The following is a 13242-nucleotide window of genomic DNA, read 5'->3' as shown; positions in this document are numbered from 1 at the left end:
AATCGGACGACTGTTATTAACCGTCTGATTACCAAAGGCCCATACTTTATCACGTGCCGTATTTAATGACAACGCGCGTAATTAATCAGTGGGTTATATGCCCACTTTTCCTTGTTATAGACATAACAATAGCAGAATTATCCAAACAGCTTCTACTTTCTTGTAATATTCACTTACGTGGCCTTTTTTGCTTTTTTTTTTAGAAAGTGAACGGAAGAAATCGTCACTTGCTGATCAAATGTTTTCACAGCTGCGTATTATCAAAAATGATTTTACTTTCCCTTTCGTCCTTCATGAGGGGTTACTTATTTAACATCGTTTATTCCGTGTCCAATAAAACTCTAGCGACGACCAAGTTCACAATCCTTGGAAGCCTTAAAATACCGGTGAAGGTTAGAGTGAGCGCCATTGACTGAGAAGACACAATCATATTCTGCTTCTGTCAATATTTTGAGACCGGAAAGGAGGGAGGGGAGGGGAGGGGAGGGAGGGAAGGGGTTATCAAGAGGAAACTCTTTAAATGAGAAATTAGGACCTCTGATTCTCAATGTGAATAATACTGAGACATAAGACTGAACTTAAAGGGAACTGAATTTTAAAAGTCAGGTTGAAAAGGGGGCCATTTTAGATATCATATTCAGGAGGACATTCCGAGCAATCCCCCTAGCCCGTCGCTGGCCTGCCAGAGCTGACGCCATTGCTGTCTCTCGTAAGCTATCGCCCCGTTCGTTGCCGTTATCATGCATGAAAATAAAATCGACATAAAAAAGCACGTGCCCTAATAATAACACATTAAAGATCTTTATCTATTACGTACTATGCCGACGTGTGCACAATGTATCCTGTCTACTAAGTTTAGAGCAAAAAAAATCTTAATTTTTGCGGTTGAATTCTCCCAAAACGAGATTAATAAGGGTCTCGTGAAGGAATGCACTTATCCGCTCACTGCATGGCCTTTGAGTCGACCTGTGAAGTTGGGAAAAAGCAATAGTTTTTCAAACAAACTGAGGGAAAGCTCATTATATAAATAAGCTAACAAACACAATCAGGAAACTGGGTTATCAGTGGAAAATGCCCAAGGCTGAAAGATTGTCCGAAAAATTAACATTTGGTAGATAGGAAAACCTCCGATGGCAACTGTGATTTTTTGAGGATGACCTTTAAACGAATGGCATTATCTCCCGCCGGATATGCGTCCAATCTCGAAAAGACCCGCAATACTGAATCACTACTTTACTGTGGAAAAGACAAAACAGCAAGTAATGGCCTCTGGGTATTGGCAGCCAAATAAACCAGCAAGCTAACTAGTTTACTAGTTGTTTCTTTGTTTTTCTCGTCGAAAACTTTATAGCGACTGTTATCAAATCGGACGACCGGTTATCGTCTAATAGCCAAAATCCCATTGGGTACCATGTGACGTATTTTGTACAACAGAGCGCACGGAGGCTGATTGGTGGGTTATAACTCCAGCAAAAAGCATTTGTCCTCGCTATAAAAATTACGTACGGAGAGTTTCCAAAAATACACCTACTTTCTTTTAATATTCACTTACATAGCCCTTTTACTTTTGCTTTGAAAAATACAGGTCAAAGTTGTCACTTGCCGATAGGTTTTCTCACAGCTGCGTTTTAGTAATCAAAACTGATTTCACTTTCCTTTTCGTCCTTCAATGATGTTAACATAACCAAGCAGTCGTTTTTTCCGTGTCCCCAAAAAAAAACCCTAGCGATGATCGTTCGTAAATACAAGTTCTTCATTGTTGCTAGCTGTGACATATCGGATAAGGTTAGAGTAAGCGTCATAATAATGGAACAATATTCATTTAAAGCCGTCAGCTGAGAAGACACAACCATAGTCTACTTTCACCTATTTTAAGCACAAGAAAATGCAATTAATCAAACAACAAAGAACAAACGACCGCAAAAAGTCAACAAATTACAGATTAAATGGCTTAACACAAGGACCAGCACGCAAGCTTGCAAAAGCATGCATGCTTTTCATCACAACAGAGGGAGGGGGGGGGATGGGAGGAGAAGTGGGGTAATCTAAGGGAAACTGTTTGTATGAAAAATTGAAGACCTTTGATTCTGAATGTTAAAAATCCCGGAACAAAAGGAAATCTTTCAATGAAAAAAAATGAATTGTTTGGCTTTTAAAATTTATCGATAAGTCTTCTAATATACGGTTGCAATATTACAAAACAAATACTTAAAGCGCTCAGTCCCATCTAACATGATTCATTAGAAATTTCACACGATGACCTTCATTGGATATGAACGCCAAAAGTGGATGTCCAGATGTTCTTTCAATTTTAAGTTATGATTAGCAGTCATTCACTGCTGGGCCTTATAGGCTTAAAAAGACATCTTTATTTTCCATCTAACTACTTCCTCTAGCCGAAAACATTCTCCCCAACAATAATTTATCTAATTACATTCTTTTCTTTTAGGTAATTGTAGTTTCCTTTAGCTTATTTATTTCCACTGAAAATAATAACTTAACTATTATTTAACTAAATTGCACAGCAATAATTTTTGGGCAAATGATGATCGTTCTAAGATGATTAATTGCTTGAATTTCGATAATATAAGTGCAGCTCAGAATTTCCTTCAAATATCAAAATTCGGTTAACTAATAAAAATCAATAAATAAATGAATGAATAATTGCGATGTTGGAGGGGAAGGTGGGGAAATACCTCATCCCCAATGAACGTCCGAGGGTTAAACAGGAATTTAAAAAAATATATTAAGCTAAAAGAAGCCTTTTAAATCAGACGTGTAAGGGTTACATCTTAACCTCTAAATAAGGGATTTCCACTGGAAAAACACTGTAAATGGAGCCAGTATAATACATTCGTGAGCAGATAAATATGATGATCACGAAAACGTGTTGCATTTAACATTGCTGCACGAAGGTTCTCCTTCAGCTGAGGCAAGATGTCTGACGAGCGCCATCGCCCACTGCACCTGTGCTTTGTGTTATTTACAGTTGTGCTGCTAATACAAGGCAATGAAGGTAACTTGAAAAAATCAATTTGCTTTAATTTTAACATTTTCCTAGTATATTTCGTTATTTTGTCCCTTGATTATAGCTGAAAGAGTAAAAAAAAAATGGGGGTGGGGCGGAAGTAGATCGCTGCGAGAGTAACCAGATAAATAGAAACTTTTCGGAGGTAGTTTAAGGTCTTTAAACCTTTTTTAGAAAGCACTTATTGCACTTTTACAATTAATAGTAGTAATAATAGCTTCTTGACGTCTTGAATGAATTTGAACAGCAATTGTTGGTTGGGTGCTCATGGATGGGCTATACGGTCAAGCAAAATAGTTTTGTGGATTAATTTAATGACGAAAAAAGAGTCTGCAGTCTAAGCCAGTCTTTGCTTATTTTCTCCTTTCATAGGCACCAGTTTTAAGGCCGGAAAAGACAACGTAACGACATCCAGTTCAGGATTGTTCGCTTGCAAGAAAATATCGTTTTCTCAACCTTTCAATGGCGGAAAGAAAGTGAAAGTGTTTGCCTCATTTGGTCATTCGGTGGAAAGAAGCCCAACTCGTGGTAACGGTGCAGCTATTTGGGTTGAATCAGAAGATCAAAATCAATTCACCACCTGTGTTTCTGAATACAGTGAAGGTTCTAATGGAACAGCGGAGGTGAATTGGATCGCTGTCCAATCCGTTCCTTCTGGGGCTCAAATAGGAACTGCTGACTTAGATTCTTGGACTACAGGGACACAATGCAAAAGGATCGACTTCCCACAGGTTAGCATAATTAGTATTTATACTAGTATTTATTTCATGAAATTTAGATTAGCAAAAAAGAAATAGAAAAACCTCTTTCTGTTGGCTTAATTTGTAATCAGAGTTATAGGTTAAAAATAGGATCTTAAAAGTAACATCCTTTTGCTTCTGTTATCAAATTAAACCAGCTTTAGCAAAAGAAACCGTCTGTCAATTCAGACAATTTTTTCCTTGCGAAAAGTTAGACGGACAGTATTTTCAACTTATTTGCCAAAACCATCCATCGCTTACGGGACATCAATTTTAACGTAAGCAGTCAAGACTTTTTTAAATCAAAATTGATTTGTCCTTTCAATTATCGATATTTTGTTTAACTGATGCTTCAGAAATTATTAAAGCTTAGGCTCGGTATAAACTTAATTAACCATTGTGGTTTATTGAGGTCTATGCAAAAGTTCTAAATCATAGTTTTTGTTTTTCTCACTTTTCTAAAACATAAGCACCCAGACAGACAGAGGTCTAATAGTTCATAAGCTACTAATCTACTTTTCAGACAATGCTGGCACAAAATTAATCAAAGGTCAGGATTTTAAGTGCGTAAGTGGGTGAGTGAGTGAGTGAGTGAGTGAGTGAGTGAGTGAGTGAGTGAGTGAGTGAGTGAGTGAGTGAGTGAGTGAGTGAGTGAGTGAGTGAACTTTTGGACTTATATTTTAAATGGTGATAGCAAGTACTGTTGGATTATTATTTTTTTAATTTTGTCTTATTTTATATTTGATTTTTTTAGCGTTTTATGACTCCACCAACTATTCTAGTAACCCCTTCTCACAAGTTAGCCAAAAGACCCCAGGATGCCATGGCGCGGTGGGTTCAACATCCGAGTGTGGATAGTTTTAATCTTTGTCTCCGTGAAACCAAGCTTTTTGATGGCCTGCACCAAAACATAAAAATTGTGAGTAATTACTTTTTATTATTATTATTTTTTTAAAAAAATTGCTTCTGTCTTCTGTAGCGTAATTCTTTATCTTTTAAAGAAATAACATAGCCCTTTTCCAGGGTGAGTTGGACGGGAGGAGAAAGGCCCTAACTTGTGTTTGAACATTCGTTCCTATTGAAGTGAACATAGGAATAAGCACACTTTCTGAATTTTCCTAAAATTAATCTAATGACACTTTGGTTTTGAAACCTTTATTGTGAAACGAATCTCTTAGAAATAAATAGACAAACGATTTTGACAACGATGTTGCTTCTTCCTCTAAAATGTCTTTGTCTTTTGATTATAAAACATTACGTTTATGGTACTTTTCTCCTTTTAAATTTTGTTAGTTTTATCAGGGGCTATAGGAAACAGGGTTTCGACTAAATAATGATTACAGTTTATCTTAAATTAAGTTGAATTACTCACAATGAAGGGGTCTTTTGTCTTTTCTTATCGTTGCTCCGCATTTATGTCAAGTAGAATAGCCCTAAAAACCCTGTGTTCGATTCAGAAATATCCTGCAAGGGTTCGTTAAGTCTTGGTAACCGCGCGTCGTACTCCTATCTCAGGCGCGGGCGCTAGCCCTTGTGAGTTAATTCACTGGCAAAAAATGTCTCGTGGGCAGTTTTCATCAAAGAGCCATCACGTGATAATTTGCACAGCGCCTGCGCAGACATTTTTCGCCAGTGAAGTGAGTTAACACTCGCGTTCTGAATCATAATGGCGCGTTGTTGGGGCTATTCTAAAAAAAATGAATGAGGAGAAAAGACCAGTAAAAACAAAAGAATACTTAATTGTGAGTAATTCTACTTTATTTGAGATAAAATGTTATCTTCTTTTAGTCGAAACCCTAGTTTTCTGTAGCCCATGTTTTATTTATTGTTAGGTCTATTCTTGGATGTATTGATGATGTGCTGGAAAACCTGAAAAATCCAAATGAGATAGTGAGTCCAGAAAGGCGGCACTTAAGATTAATGGCTTAAATCCCAGGCCATTTCAGTCCATTGTCCCGTTTTCAAAACGTAAAATAAGAGACAGTTTTGGACTTAATGCATTAATCCAGATAAAAAAAGGCGTGGGCCAAGAAGAGAAAGGTAAAAGGGGAATAGGACAGTACAAACAACAGCAGAGCTGAAAAGAAACACCAACGTAGCATGTCCAAACTGGTTAAGGAGCCTGTCAGACAGTCTGGTCAAATACCCAAAAGATCTTAAAAACTGAAATAAGAGGGTTATATTCGATTAAAGAAAAGGTTGACTTGAGCATTCATTTCTTTTGCTTTCTTGCAGAACTGGTTGGCATTTACTAACCTCAATCTGGACAATTTTACCCTGACGAACAGTCTGTTGTTTGCAAACATTACCTCACCATCTCACAGAGATAACTATGCTTTCTGTCAGGTAAGGAAAGTAAATAAGCAAGATTACTAACTTTCATCATAGTCCTATACGTTTATGCATATTTATTTATTTATTTATTGATCTATTTATTTATTTTCTCTTATAGAAAATCAACTTTACAGACCCATTCTTTGTTCCTCCTGTGGTAGTGGTGACGCCTAAACGCAGTTATAACAACTCGCGTCTGTCTGCTGGATCTGGATGTGACGCAATTGTCAGCTGGGTTGAGGTATTTTCTTTAACTTTGCTATGTTTATCGTTGATCCAATAAGCAATTGGTTTAGACAATGTAAGTAAGCACCATTTTACATTATCTCCTGAGAATACAAACAAGTCCATATATCTAATATCCACTTGCTTCAAATTTTATCACAACACTGGATGTTTTTGTTGTTTTATGCTGGATTTTGTGGCACTGTGAGAAGAAATCCACCCTTACTGGATACTTAACTTACTCAAGCAGTCTAGGGTCTGGGTTTAAAGTATGTTCGAAAAATATAACTCGTCCACAAATTTTTGACATCTAAAGCCTAGAACGGGATGAAATTTTGCCTTATTTTAAAAGTAATTTTCGAACAAGGTCTTTCTTGGATCTCTCAGTAAGTAGTTTTTGGTCGGCAGGCTTAAAAATCAATCAAAATGGTTTCAAAAAACAAAGAAACTCAACCAAGATATAAAAATGCGAACTTTAAATTGGCAAAAAAGATGCAACTCTAGCACTGATATAGTCTGCCAAGACGGAAGTCTTTTAGCGCCATCTCGATCGGTCACATAACTAAGAGACTTGGAAAACATATACAAAACGTATCCTTTGACCTATATAAAAAAAAAAAAAAATAAGAAGAAAATAACATGTACAAAATACAAAATACAAAATGTATGCTTTGAAATCCGCAATGGACAGAGATAAACGTTCAAAGTCAGCGCGTGTAGAATACCTTCCCCATCGATTGATATCGGCCTATATAGCCTAAAGTTATGATAACTACAGATAAATAAAATACCAGGGATGTTTAAATTTTGTTAAATGCCAGCTATTTGTTTGCGATAAGTCACAAAATGAAGTGGTTTCTGCTTAAATATTATATCAAAAAGACTTAATTGCAATTTACATCACTGCTATCTCAATCTGACCCTTAAAATGAAACAATTCTGTTCAATTTTAGCACACATCCAAAATGGAAACAGAAATTTGTGTGAAACATTATAACAATGATGTCAACAATAAAGACGCCATCCAAGTTGATTACGTGGTTATTGGAGGTACGTAAAATCAGTTGTAAATGAAGACCAAGCAACAATTTATGTTTATTGTCCTTGCCGACAACTGTTTCTCTGGACTTTTCTTTACCTAAAATTAAGGACAAAGTCTTTGGACGAATTCTCGTTGACGTATTCTTTTTTTGCGGACTGTAGAAATATGTATGCACGAATGAAAGATTACCAGTTCTCCAACCCACACTTACAGTGTTGAGCCCGTGTACCGAAATAGGTCAGTTGTCTTCTGGAGAAACTGGTGGGAAAGTACTATGTGATTGACAGTGGATAGCATGGCTTCTAGGTCAGATCATGATACACTGGAAATTATATATATATTGAAATATTTTTCCCAATCCCCTTTGTCTACCATTCCAGGTACATTCATAGCAGATATGACGCTAATACAAAGACGCTTGTACACGTCTCCATGTTGACTCAGAGGGGATTGAGAAGAATGTATTTTTCCTTTGAGCGTTTCCGGTTTTGATAACTGCCATAATACTAAGCCAAATACATGGGAATTTTTATATTCATCCTCCCTGAACCCAATTTCAAATCCACACGCTCTCCTCTTGCCTCCAACCGGATGTTCTACTTTCTCGTAACATTCCTTCCTTTGCACATGTTCCTAGACTTGGATCCATGTTTAGACGTCATGTGCGATTACCACTGTCTTTGTAAGGCTTTTGGGCCTTCCGATGCTCGCTGTGTCAGTGTTGAGAACTGTCCCTCGTTTCAAGAACCAATCTGTTCCTCAAATGGTACGACTTATGACAACAAGTGCCTGTTTGAACAGGAAATGTGTTTGCTGCAACTGAATTTTACAGTGCAACATCCTGGCAGCTGTGAAGGTATGATTACTTAGATATAGGTTGAATTCTAGATACGTCTCTGAAGACTTCTGGCGTGCACATTATGCAAACCAAGAATAGGCAATTGTAACAATGTCTGCAGCATTACGCTCTTGTAAAAGATGCCGAGCGGGGAACTAATATTACGAAAACGTGTTTCATGTTTGAGAGGAAAGATGTTATACTTCGAGACATTCACAACTCTGGAGTTCTAAGCTAAAGGCTGTCTTGAATTAAGTCCAAAAAAAAAAATTCAAACTTAAAATTTCAAACTCCCACAAACTTAAGAATTCAACGTCATTTTACTTTATAGTCGAAGGTGATCTGAACGGAGGTTTGGCGGAATGCGGGATCTGGCTTATTTTGGGACCGTTAACCCATGTGCGAGTAGAGTAGGGATGCATTATCATTAAACCGGAGTGGGTGAGGGATTCTATGTTTGTTAAGGGGTCGAGATACGGGTATCGGGAGGGATAATAGGAGAATACGGGGTTACAATTTGACATGACGTTATGTATTGACCACGCATTTCATAATTCATTTGGTAAAAGGAGGATTGCCCTGTCATTCATCCATATTGCAATAGGCCATTTTACAGTTGCCTTTAGTGACGTGGCCTTGGATTGGCGAGGCTGGCGGTGACCTTGTTTTGATACAAACCTCACTGTTTTTCATATGTAAATGCAAACTACAGTCGAACCTGTATTAAGCGGTCACCCTCGGGGAATGGCTAAGTGACCGCTTAATACAAGTTGACCGCTTAATACAGGTTGTACAGAATACATCACTTACTTGGTTAAGAAAGTTCGACGATAAAATGGTATGACAAAGGAGAGCATGGTATTGAAACGGACTAGTAAAACATTAACGCCACGATTGTGCAGCTCATTAGAAACTCGATTGCCTGGCACGCTATTTGTTACCATATTTAAGTGGTTTCCTTTTACAAAGTGACCGTTTAAAACAGGTCAAGACAATAGAAATAAGCTCGTTGGGACTTAGTTTGGGAGACCGCGACCGCTTGATAGAGGTGACTCTTTAATACAGGTCAGGATTACAATAAATAAGGGAAGTAATTTTCGGGACTTTGACAACTGACCGCTTAATAGAGGGTGACCGCTTAATACGGTGCCGCTTAATACAGGTTCGACTGTAGTTAGCAAAAGAACATCTTGATCTATATATGAAAGCAGTGAGGTCTGTAAAAAAAGTGACTAAACACACAACTGTAAAATGGTCTATTCTCTATAAATTCAGAAACCAAATTTAACGATTTGGCTTGATCGGAATTTAGACGGAAAGAAGGGCGTGATGGCGAAAAAAAAACGGGCGTAAAGTCGAGATCTGAAGAGCTCATTGGGGAAACGCCTACGAAGTATGCGTTTGACAAAACCTGTAAATCTTAGAAAATTACTTTTTTTTTCTTTTAATTTGAAGTATAAAAGGCATTTTGTCCTCCAATGAAGCATTCCAAAAGCCCCACTTGTGTTTACATGGCAACGCGCAATTACACCCTTGTCTGTCTCATATTTCATTTTTTTATTTCCCGTCATTTGGTCTGATATATTTTCTTTTACTATAATAACATTTTTCCAGTCACTTGTGCTGATTAACGTTTTGTATTATTATATCAGGATTTCCATTTCAACGCGGTCGTCGTCACATGCCACACATTCCATCTCTGGGGTACTCCCATTGTGAAGTAATTCGTTTCCAACCTTACGTTTTCTATCCTGACAAACCCATTGATGTGCAGATTACTGTCATTCACATTGACACCAGTGACAAGTCCTTTGTGCATGATGCCACAGTTTCTTGGGTTGAACACGTAAATTACCATCAATTTACTGCCTGTGTGATGGCAGCCGGTTTCAACGAACGCAAATATAGTGCTAACGTGACCGTTGACTGGATGGGTTATCAGGGAGCTCCAGTTGGTGGTGTCAGTGGAGAGGTGCGCATATCACAGTGGTGGACTGGGACGACTTGTGAGACTGTGAATTTTCCCTCGGTAAGTGATTTGTTTGTTTCGTTTCTTTTAGTTTGTTTTTTCCTTACTATGGGGTGGGGGTTGCTGTTTTTAAGTTTTTTCCTAAGCTCAGAAGTGCTCATTTAACCATATCTAGACCTGGCTTTCCTTTGTTTTCAGTGGGCAGAGGGAGGGTCTGGGCGGATTCCGCGCCCGCCTTATTAGAGCTACGACAGTGACACTTGGAAGGTAGATAGTTCGTCATAAGATGTTTCATTTAAGGTCCACAACGTTAATTGACGACGTCATATGACGTGTTAATTTTGTTTTGATTTCCAGTGAATGTATTAACTAAAACTTCCGAAAAGCGCCGAAATTGAAATAAAAAGGTTGTCAAAACTAACACAGGAACACCATTATGAGCTATAAATCCAAAAACAAATACAGTAGGTAAGAAAAAAGAATTTTACTTCATCTTAAAACTGAAATGTTTATTTTTACAAAAACAAACAAAACAAAAACAACAACAACAACAAAAACGTCTGACTTGGTTACCAAGGTATTGTCAAAGTGAATAAACACTTACCTACCACGTCAGATGTTTTCCAGATAAATTTCTGATTAATTCCACAAGAGCAAGGGCGTTTGCTCAAACACTATTAAAAAATTATTTGACATCAAATTTGCCGTGAGTAGAATCCCCACCTCCAAGCCAGTCTAGATAGTTTAATGCCAGAGTCACACGATAGATTTCTTAAATTATATTTTCAAAACTGAGACTTTCGCATGCGACATTAATTAGCCTGGCTCGAGTATTTAGACTACTGGTGTGAGTTCTGTTGATACGATGCACTAAAAACTATAAAGGTCTTTTGCGTTAAGGTAGCATCGGTATGACTAAGCCGCATAATTATTATTCTAACTTTTTTTTTTTATTTACTTTAATCTACAGGGTAAGTTTTCAAAGAAACCTTCAGTTTTTGTTACCGCGGCACACCACCATGCTGGGCTAAAAAGGGATGCTGCAGTGTTTGGTTGGAGGACCTCTCCCAATCTTCACTGAAAATATGTCTGAGGGAACTGCAAAATTACGCAGGCTCTCATGAAGATATTTTCGTGGTAAGCACATACAAATTTCTGTTGTTTTGCCCTGCTTTTATGTTTTGATTTAACCCAATTCAAGGATGCCACATGCGGCATCCTTACCGACTGCACAGAAGGTAAGGAAAGAATTGGTTTCAGTCAAAGGTCTTTTTTTCTTTTTTGAGTTTTCATAAGATTACCTGAAAAATCCCTTTCAAAAACACAATAGGACTTTAATAAGCTAAAACGCATCGAAAACATGTACAAAAACTGAATTGTCACTTAATTACTCTATGTGGATTTTTCAAAACTTCCCATGCATCATTTTAAATTGAAAATATCATATTTAAGTGATGTGGCGTAAACATATTAAGCTTTCTTGGATTCTCCCATTTTTTACATTTACCATTTACAAAACCAAATCAGCCATGGTCTACTTCTCTTAAGTCTACAGTTAAGTCAGCCTTAACCCTGACTGTCATTGTATATGGTAGGGTCACGCGCCCAGTGACATGATAGTGTTGCCTACTCTTCGTTTACCTATTTTCTCTAGAGCTGGTTGGCGTTTTCTTCTCTCCACAAGCCTCTCTTCTCGGAACACAGCTCAGTTTATTTTGCAAACTCTCAGCCTCCTCCTGCTGATTTCAATAATGCCTTCTGCAAGGTCAGTGCACTTCGTTTTTAGTTTAAACTGCAACGTTTTGCTGGAGAGAAAAGAGTATGTTTTCTTTTTGGACGTATATATCCTTGACATCCGCAGGATCGCCAACTTCAAAGTGAATTATATTGATTAGTTTGAAGGTGAATGTAATCCCGTTCTAACCACTACGACTTTTTCATAGGACATACACTTCACTAAAGCATATCAAAATGCTCCGAGCGTTTTCGTCTCATCAAACCATTCCTCAAGTGGTGGAAATCAAGATCCTATGTACAATTCCATAACAACTTGGGTGGAGGTAGGTCAGCCATTTCAATCGATACTAGATATGTTCACCTCACCTGTTTGAGATATCATTAGCTGTTATAAATCCACTTAAAAATGGAGAGAATGGAGGTCTATTATTCATGAACACATTTTACAATGCAACATGAGTTTTATAGGCTTTGATGATAATCAACATTTCAAGCTTTTGCAGCGGTCTATGTTGCCGCTTCCGGACAACAATGGACAATCAAGTAGAAGGGCCATTACTATAAAATTTAATTATCATTTTTTTAACAGCGTAAGAATGCTTACGTGGCATGGTGGATAAAGATTCAATGATGCACTTTTTGAAATACAAAAGTAACTCTGTGCTGAAAAATAGTATAGGAATCTGTGAGTCAACTATCTAAATAATATACCATTCAAAGAGCTCCGGTCTAACTCTCTAAAACCAAACATCATGTCACGGCATGATGTTATTTATGTTGATACACCGACCAATTGTAGTCTAGGCACATATTTGTTAATCCGATGGTGGTCTGTCATGTGACATAACAGCCAATCATGTAGGAGAGCCTAATTTGTCCGCTAGTATAAAGGACTGATCGTATTGGCAAGAATTCTCTCTTGCTTTCACCATCACAGCGAGTATATTGCCTGGCGAAAACAATTTAACTATTGGCATTGGGAACAATTCACTTTTATTTGAGTTTCAATTAAAACCGCCACAGTATTTAAATGGCCAAGAAATGCCAAATCTGGACTTGTTCATTTGTTGTACATCATATCATCTTCAGCAAACTTGTGCGTCCCCGCACAGAGTACCCGAATTCCGTTCAGTACATTGTATCGGCATAAATAACGTTATTTGTTGTTTTCGTTTATTTAAACTGCATCCGTAGCACCAATTATATCTTAGATAATTACGAACGATCATAAATCTCTAAGTTTTAGTCGCACAAATAACGCAGGTACGAGGTTGTGATAGAAAAGGCGAAAACAAGAAAAGCATACAACAGTTCATATGAGTTTGTCTT

General features: G+C 37.6%; 1 pseudogene across 1 annotated transcript in view; it reads left to right on the top strand.

Moving 5' to 3' along the window:
- The first annotated feature begins 2679 nt into the window (after positions 1 to 2679).
- Positions 2680 to 13242, top strand: part of LOC146449175 (uncharacterized) — a 34252-nt pseudogene continuing 23689 nt past the window's right edge. Inside the window, exons 1-11 of the transcript XR_014860718.1 lie at positions 2680 to 3016; positions 3401 to 3759; positions 4523 to 4687; positions 6004 to 6114; positions 6221 to 6343; positions 7281 to 7377; positions 8007 to 8225; positions 9860 to 10236; positions 11147 to 11313; positions 11831 to 11941; positions 12120 to 12236. The product of XR_014860718.1 is annotated as an uncharacterized LOC146449175 (transcript). The remainder of the gene's footprint in view (positions 3017 to 3400; positions 3760 to 4522; positions 4688 to 6003; positions 6115 to 6220; positions 6344 to 7280; positions 7378 to 8006; positions 8226 to 9859; positions 10237 to 11146; positions 11314 to 11830; positions 11942 to 12119; positions 12237 to 13242) is intronic.

Source organism: Pavona decussata, unplaced genomic scaffold (assembly GCF_977016875.1).
Source record: "Pavona decussata unplaced genomic scaffold, jaPavDecu1.1 SCAFFOLD_609, whole genome shotgun sequence".
In the NCBI taxonomy this organism is placed as follows: domain Eukaryota; kingdom Metazoa; phylum Cnidaria; class Anthozoa; order Scleractinia; family Agariciidae; genus Pavona; species Pavona decussata.
This window is presented reverse-complemented; position numbering and strand designations above follow the sequence as displayed.